The sequence below is a fragment of the Marmota flaviventris genome, chromosome 10 (genome assembly GCF_047511675.1).
Source record: "Marmota flaviventris isolate mMarFla1 chromosome 10, mMarFla1.hap1, whole genome shotgun sequence".
NCBI lineage: Eukaryota > Metazoa > Chordata > Mammalia > Rodentia > Sciuridae > Marmota > Marmota flaviventris.
This window is the reverse complement of record NC_092507.1, coordinates 80961382-80969531: the sequence shown is the minus strand read 5'-3', so window position 1 is coordinate 80969531 and position 8150 is coordinate 80961382.

Here is an 8150-nt window from a genome sequence, read left to right as displayed (position 1 = left end):
TGATCTTTCTGCTTCAGCCTCCCAAGTAACAGGGACTACAGGTGCATACTGCCATAAGCAGCCAGTAGCTAGATTTCTTGATTTTTTTTCCACCTATGTATAACTTTTAGTCTGTTTATGTTACTGTAACAAAGTAGCTGAGACTGAGTAATTTATAAACGATAGAACTTTCGCATTGTTCTGGAGCCTGGAAAGTCCAAGATCAAAGCACTAGAAGGTTCAATGACTGCAGGAGTTCCTTTCTTCACTTCAAGATTGAGCCTTGTTGATACATCTCCTATGGCATAAGGCAGAAGAGCTAAAAGGGCCAACTGCTGTGTGAAGCCTCTTTCTTGACAGCCTTAACTCAATTCACAAGGGAGTAGCCCTCATGAGCAAATCCCCTCCTATGGTCCCCACCTCTTAATACTATGGCAAATGAATTTTAGGGAGGCATATTAAGACCCTAGCACCTCTGGTAAGACAGCAGTAAAACCAAGCAATTCAAAGGCAAGTTTTAAGAGCTGAAGTGTTTTGTTTTTGTCCTTTTTAGGTGTGTGTGTGTGTGTGTGTGTGTGTGTGTGTATGTTTGTGTGTGTGTGTGTTTGGCAGAGGAGGCATTTGGAATAATGTCTATAAATCATATCCATACTTTCAGCTGAGAGCTAAAAGTTGTAAGAGCTCAAGTCACATTACAAATTTTTCCCCAAAACTTTTGTTTTTTTGGAGGGGGGAGTTAGAGGAGGTTATTATTATTTTTTTTTTTCAAATCCATGATCATGATCCAAGCAATTTAAAATGCAAAGTCGGGGGGAAAAATGGAAACTAGTATAGTGGCCAATTCTAAACACACAAAAAGGAGTGGAAAAATTCTTTCCTATTATTTAGACCACATTCCTCCCCTAAATCATAAGCTCTCAGATGAACCAGTATTATAACATAATAGAAGCGTATTTATCCAGAATAAACTGGACAATGGGTCCACTTGCTTAGTTTTATTTACTTTTTTTAGATGAGTTATCAGATACACCACTCAGAGCTTTCCTTTTTTTTTTTTTAAGTACCATTATTTTATTTATTTATTTTTATGTGATGCTGAGGATCTAACACAGTACCTCACACATGCTACCACTGAGCTACAGTTCAAGTACTTTCTATTTTAAATCATCTCAATATTTAACTAGTAACAATATTTAACTAATCTGGACTTATTTAATTTTTCTTTAATTCAGAAACAAGCCCAAAGACTTTTTCCAATCTCAGATCCCCATTGTTACTTGTAATCAGTCTGTTTTCTGTTGCTATAACAAAATAACCAAGGTTGGATACTTTATAAATAAGATGAGGTTTTTCTTAGACTTTGGCTAAAAGTCAAAGACAAGCAACCTCATAGGAGAGCCTCTAATGAGGGTCTCCTTGGCCATATTACAACATGGTATCAATGGCATGAACGGTATCAAAGGCAGAAGTTCATGTAAGAAGGAGAGATCACATGATGAGTCAGGAAGTCAGATGACAGGGAGGGGCCTATTTTGCTCTTTTTATAACAGCTCACTCTTTGGGAACTAACCAGGGTCCAAAGAGAACTACATCAACCCTTAGAAGGTTCATTCTCCCAATGACATAACTACCTTCCACCAGGCCCCTCCTTTTAAAGGTTCCACAACCACAGTTCCACCACACTGGAGACCAAGACTCCAGTACATGGACATTTGAGGGACAAATCCTACCCAAATCACAGCATTACCCCTTTAATGCCACACTCTTCCCGGCTTCAAAATCCTGCTTGATATGGCCTCTCCTTACCCCTCCCACTTCATCCTTCTCCCCCTTGCTCAAGGCCTCCAGCCACTTCTCTCTGTTTCTGTGTTTCAAGATCATTCTCTCAATAATTTGCTCTGCCAACTTTTTTACAAAAAACACATTTCTCCTTTATCTTTCCTGCATTCATATCTCCACTTGAGCATTCCCTCTTCCCAGACCACCTTCTCTTAATCAGCACTTTCACACTAGTGAACCATATTGATTGACAGTCTTCCTGGTGTGCTTGGCTCCCTGAAATAATCTTCCTTATAGTACTTGATTGATTATGGTCAATGCCCTGCCCCTCACTCGACTAAAAACTCCTACAGAAGGATTTTTTTTTTTTTTTTTTTGGTGCTGGGATTGAACCCAGGGGTGCTTCATCACTGAGCCACATTTCCAGCCCTTTTTATATTTTTTATTTCAATACAGGGTCTCACTAAGTTGCTTAGAGCCTCCCTAAGTTGCTGATCCTCCTGCTACAGCCTTCGGAGTTGCTGGGATTACAGGCATGTGCCACTGTAGACGGCCAGAAGAATCTTAACCATTTCATTTCCCATGTATTCCCAGGGCCTACAAGAGCTCTGCACAGAGTTGGCACCCAACAAATAAGTTAATGAATAAATTGAATAAAATAATGTTAGCCAAATGAAGTAATGCTATGCCTCTAAAGATGTTTTCTGTAAAGTATATATTCTGTTATCTGTTTTTTTTTATGTTCATTTACTAGATTGTAAAAAGATCAATTTAGGCACATTAAAATTTTAAGGGTTTATTTGAGTAGACTGCAATTCATGAATCGGGAAGCAGCAGACCACAGGGAGCTCAGCGCTCCACCAAGAAGGTGTGAGGGGAGAGTTGTATAAGGTGTTTGCCAAAGCAAGGCAAAGAAAATATTTGATTAGTTAAAGTGGGTAGTACCTGGTTAGAGGATGGTTGGTGATTTTCTGATTTCTGATTGGCTCAGCTTATGTTTCATTTACTCCTTTTATCGAGTTGAGTGTTTTTTTCTTAAATATTTATTTTTTAGTTATAGGTGGACACAGTGTCTTTATTTTACTCTATGTGGTACTGAGGATGGAACCCAGTGGCTCACTCATGCTAGGCGAGCACTTTATCTCTGAGCCACAACTCCAGCCGAGTTGAGTTTTAATGGCCTCTCAATTATTTAAGCAAGATACTTATTGAATGATTACTGTGTACAAAGTGTGGGGGATACAATGCTGAAAAGAATGATTCCTGACCTCTACTAGTTTATAATCTACGCTTGATCTAGCCAAAAGGCCAAAAAGTGATTAGGGGTTTATAATCTAATTAGAAGTAAAATTTTGGGCTGGGGATGTGGCTCAAGCGGTAGCAAGCTCGCCTGGCATGTGTGCGGCCCGGGTTCGATCCTCAGCACCACATACAAACAAAGATGTTGTGTCTGCCGAAAACTAAATAAATAAATATTTTTTAAAAAAAGAAGTAAAATTCTAAAAATTCAGATAGTTGATTTTTCTGCTCTTCTTTTAATGTTTTTAATACCATTGAACTAAGTGCCTATTTTCCCAGCATCTTCATTATCAAAAGGTAAACACAGTTTTAGTTTTGGTTGTTTTGTTTGTGTGTGTGGTTTTGATTTTTGGGGGGGTTTTTTGCTTGTTTGTTTTTGGTGCTGGGGATGGAACCAAACACATTTGTTTCAAAAGAAACAGATACTGAACTACTTTCAGCACTACTCTTCTTTGTCAGAACAGTGCTAAAGGAACTGCATTTCAGTAGGAATCAGTTGCCATTCAGCATAAACAAGTTTACAAAGGAATTAAACTGCATTAGTATTCTGATAGGATCTTAAATCAAATTACCTAAGGTTTCTGATAAGCAACAAAGAAGACTGGAATGTCACACTGGAATTCAAGTTGTTTTGTACTTTAAAGAGTTCCTTAGCTGAGATTCCTGTTGTTCACCCCACTCTTTACCAACAAAAGCTTTAAGGTATGTCCTTATGAAAATCAAGGACATACATGATTATGAAAGAGCTGAAATTGAGCAACTATTTGACAGAGGGGAAAAGCAGTGGGGCTGAGAAACTTTTTGATCCTCTTTCCTTCTGGGAATCCACAAAAGCAGTGGAATCCCCCCCCCAAAAAAAAAAAAATGTACATGAGCACATTCACACACACAAAATCATTGCATCAGAGTCTTGAGAAGGTTTCAAACACCAGACAAGATAGCCCTGACTGGGTCCTTCCCTCTGGCTAAACTTACCTTTCAAGCTGTCGAGTCCTGGGGCATTACGTTTGGTTGTTAACACCTCAAGTAGATAGTCTGCTTTTTCTTGGATTCTGAGTGACAGTAAAGTTAGTAAAGTTAATGGGGTTATTACCAACTGCTACAAGGAGGAATGAGACAAAAGTAAAAAAAACAAGAAGAAATGGGACTGAATCTATGAATCAGTATGGGAATGAGGAGATGAAGGCAAGAGACCAAGAAAAGGAGAGCAGGCAGCGGGTGGGAGATGGGGGAAGTAGCTTGTTCTCCCTTCCGGATGTTGAGGATAAGTACTTGACTCCCTGGGCTCCTGATAGCTCCCTGGAATCCAAGGACCACTTCTCTGCCCTCCTGCCCGCTTCCTTTAGGACCCTCTGGATTCTCCTCTCAACTCAGCTGCCTTCTTAAGGACCTCCCCCTTCTCTGCCTCCTCCCCCTGCCATGGTGTTCTAATCTGCTGCCTCTTTTTCTTTACCATCTCTTCCCTCCCTTACTCAATAATTAGATTTCCAAATGGACCTGTGCCCTTGAGGTTTTCAATGAGAAGGACCATACTGAAAAATAAAATAGTCTTGTCTTCTGTCTTTGTTTACCTTGTATGGTGACTAGTTTTCCTTTAAAATGTTCTTCTTGCTTGTTTCCTGGGTTCATAGTAGTGATTTTTTTTTTTTTTTGGTACTCTGCGAATCTATTTGCTTTTCTTTTTCATTTCCTCCAAATCTGAGTAACCCCAGGATTTAACTCTCACTTTTAAATTTTCTTTACACTCTCTCTATGAGGAAACTATTGATTATAATGATGTAATATGGTGTAGCAAGAGAAACATAGATTTCAGCTAGGCATGGTGGTGCCTGCCTATGATCCCAGCAACTCAGGAGGCTGAGGCAGGAGGATCACAAGTTTGAGGTCTGCCTCAGCAATTCATAAGCAAGGTCCTAAGCAACTTAGTGAGACCTTGTTTGAAAATTAAAAAGTAAAATGGGCTGGGGATGTAGTTCAGGTTAAGTACCCCTGAGTTCAGTACCCAGTACCAAAAGAGAGAGAGAGAGAGAAAGGTTTCAGACAGAAAAAAAAAAAAAAGTAAGAAATTATGATTCTGATCTCACTTCTATGTGACCTTAAATTACTAACTTTTCTGAACCTGGCTTTCATCTGAAGAAAAACAGGGCCATATTATAGTTCCTCATAGCTGTAGTTTTGAGGATTATGTGGCGTAAAATTTGTAAAAATATCTAAGGAAGTGCTTGTCGTATTGAGCAAACCTTTGTTAACCATCTACTTTATGCCAGATTCAATACAAAATCCTAAGGAATGAAGCAATGAGTAACAGTTTTCTGCCCCAAATCAGCTTGCAATCTAGGAAGGGGCATGGAAACCCATACCCTACATGACACCGTGTGAGAAGCAAAAATAGAAACATTTCCAAACAGAAAGGACGCCTACAAAGGGGGGTGAAGACATCTATTGGAGGCAAGGAAGTCTTCTGGGGAAAGGTGATATTTGAGTTGGATTCTGAAGGATAAATGTTAACAAGTAGAAGCAAGAAAACAACCTGTGTGACACGTATGTGTGACACTGCATGACCCAGTCAGCACTCTTGTTGAAATTGAAACATAAGGTTAGAAGTGGCAGAAGACAAGACTGGAGAGGTAGGGAGAAGCCAGATAACACGATAATAATAATGGTAATCACCTCCAATTATTGAGCACTTACTCTGTATTAGATGGTGCTACATAATTAAGCACTTTGCATTTATGATTTTAAAATCCTCATTAGGAGCAATCTTGAGATCTGATGAGTTTGGGCTTGGTTCAGTGGCCAAATAAAGAGCCACTGGGCTTTTAAATGTAGGGTGGATACCATAATCTCATGTGTATTTAGAAAAGTTATTAAGGGCATCAATTTTGGGTTTCTTTTTTAAAATCATGGCAAAGTCTACATACAATTGACTATCTTAGCCACTAAAAGTGTGCAAGTAGGTGGCATTGAGTACATTCACACTGTTAAACTACATCACCACCAACCACCCACTGAACTCTTTTCATCTTGTAAAACTGACACTCTGTCCCCAGTAAACAATAACTCCCCTGGCTGAATCTATCATATTTAGAATGCTATGTAGTATGGTATAGTGGAATGATTTATCCTTTTGTGATTGACTTGCTTCAAGGTTCATCGTATTATCATGTGTGTTAGAATTTCTTTCTTTTTAAGGCTGAATACTATGCAATTGAATTTATATTCCACCTCTTGTTACTTGTGCACCCATCAGTGGACATAGTTTGTTTCCACCTCTGGCTATTGTGAATTATGCTGCTACCAACAAAAGTATATGAATATCTCTTCGAGATCCTGCTTTCAATTATTTTGGGTATACGCCCAGCAGTGGAATTGCTGGATCACATGATAATTCCATGTTTAATTTTTTTTGAGGAATCAGCAGGATATAAGGCTTCCGTTCTGGAGATGGATCTGGGAGAGGATGGAGGTAGGATGCCGTTCTGTGACAAGAGATGATAAGAACCTCCGTTTCAAGCTGTTGGGTGGGAGGAAGGCAATGTTGTTAGGCCATTGGCAAGAACTTGGTGCCTGATTGGCTATAACTGAAGGGGATGTGGACATTATAGGGTAGCTCTAGATTTAGGGAGTCCTGAAGCTTGTCTAACTTTAGGAGTCCTCCTTGAGCAAAAGAATGGAAAATAAATAATAAAAGATGAAGTACAGAACTCTGAAGAGGCCCATGGAAGTGAGGGGCCCTTCTCCTGTGGACCTGAGGAGGAAAAGCAGTGAGCATCTTTTCATTTGCTGGCCACCCCTTCCTCCTTCCAGTTTTATCTGGGATTATACTTCTTCTCTCTCTCAGCTCCCATGGAGCTGGAAAAGCTGCCTATACACCTCCCACACCATTGTGGGTCACATACCCAGACCCACCTCCCTGTGGCTACCGTGATTAGTATGAAGATGTAGATGTAGGTGTAATGGGTCTGAAATGAAACCCAAAAGCCATGTGTTCAAGGCTTGGTTGCCCACTGTGATGCTATTCGAAGGTGATAGAACTTTCAGCAGGTACGGCCTCATGGAAGGGAGTCAGATCATTGAGGACTTGCTGTGGAAGGGGATATTGGAATCCCAACTTTTCCTCTCTATTTACTACCCACTGTCATGAGGTAAGCAGCTTTTTCTCCACCATGTTCTCCCGGCCATGATGTTCTGCTTGGCCATATGTCCAAAGCCATCAGGCCAAGCAACCATGGATAGAAACCTCTGAAAGCATGGTCCAAACCAAATGATTTCTCCTTTGAAGTTGATTTTCTTGGGCATTTTGTCACAGCAATGGAGAGTTGACTAATACAGAAGGTGACCCAAACCAAGCCATTTCTGGTGCTTTTGTTGGAACTATGGGGGAAATTATTCATTTTTCTGCTATGCTTGTTCTTTTGTTGTGCTGCGGGGAGGCTAGGGGATGGGCCTAGACCTTGAAATGGTGAATTCCACACCAACAGGGAAGGGCTGAGGAAGTCAACTGAAGAAGTATGTGGAGACTTGCTGGCTTATAATGCCTTTGATTGAGTCCCTGAATCCCATCATGGTGGAAGCTAGATCTCCTAGCTTTTCTGTCGCATGAACCAATTGAGTCTACTCTTTGCCTAAGTCAGTTTAACTTAATTTTATAACTGCTATAACAGAAACATTAAGCTTCTGTATCTATCCCATAAAGAACTCTGGTGGGACCTGCTTGGTAATCGGGTCTAGGAGGAGATGGTAATTGCTTTGATATCTTCCACATGACTCCTCTGTAGGAAAGGTGGAGTGTGATTGAAGTACCATAGATAGACTCCTATTACCTATGGTTTCACTTCTATAGTTTCAGCTACTGGCTTGATCTGAAAATATCAAATGGAAAATTCTAGAAATAAACAAGTCATAGGTTTTCAATTATACACTGACTGAGCAGCATGGTGAAATCTCACACTATCCTGCTCTGTGCCTCCTGGCATGTGTATCATTGCTTTGTCCAGCATATGCACACTCTCCTTTACTCATTCAGTAGTGGACTTGCTTATCAGATCTACGAGCGGACCACAACCCCTGTGTTCAAGTAACTCTTACTTTAC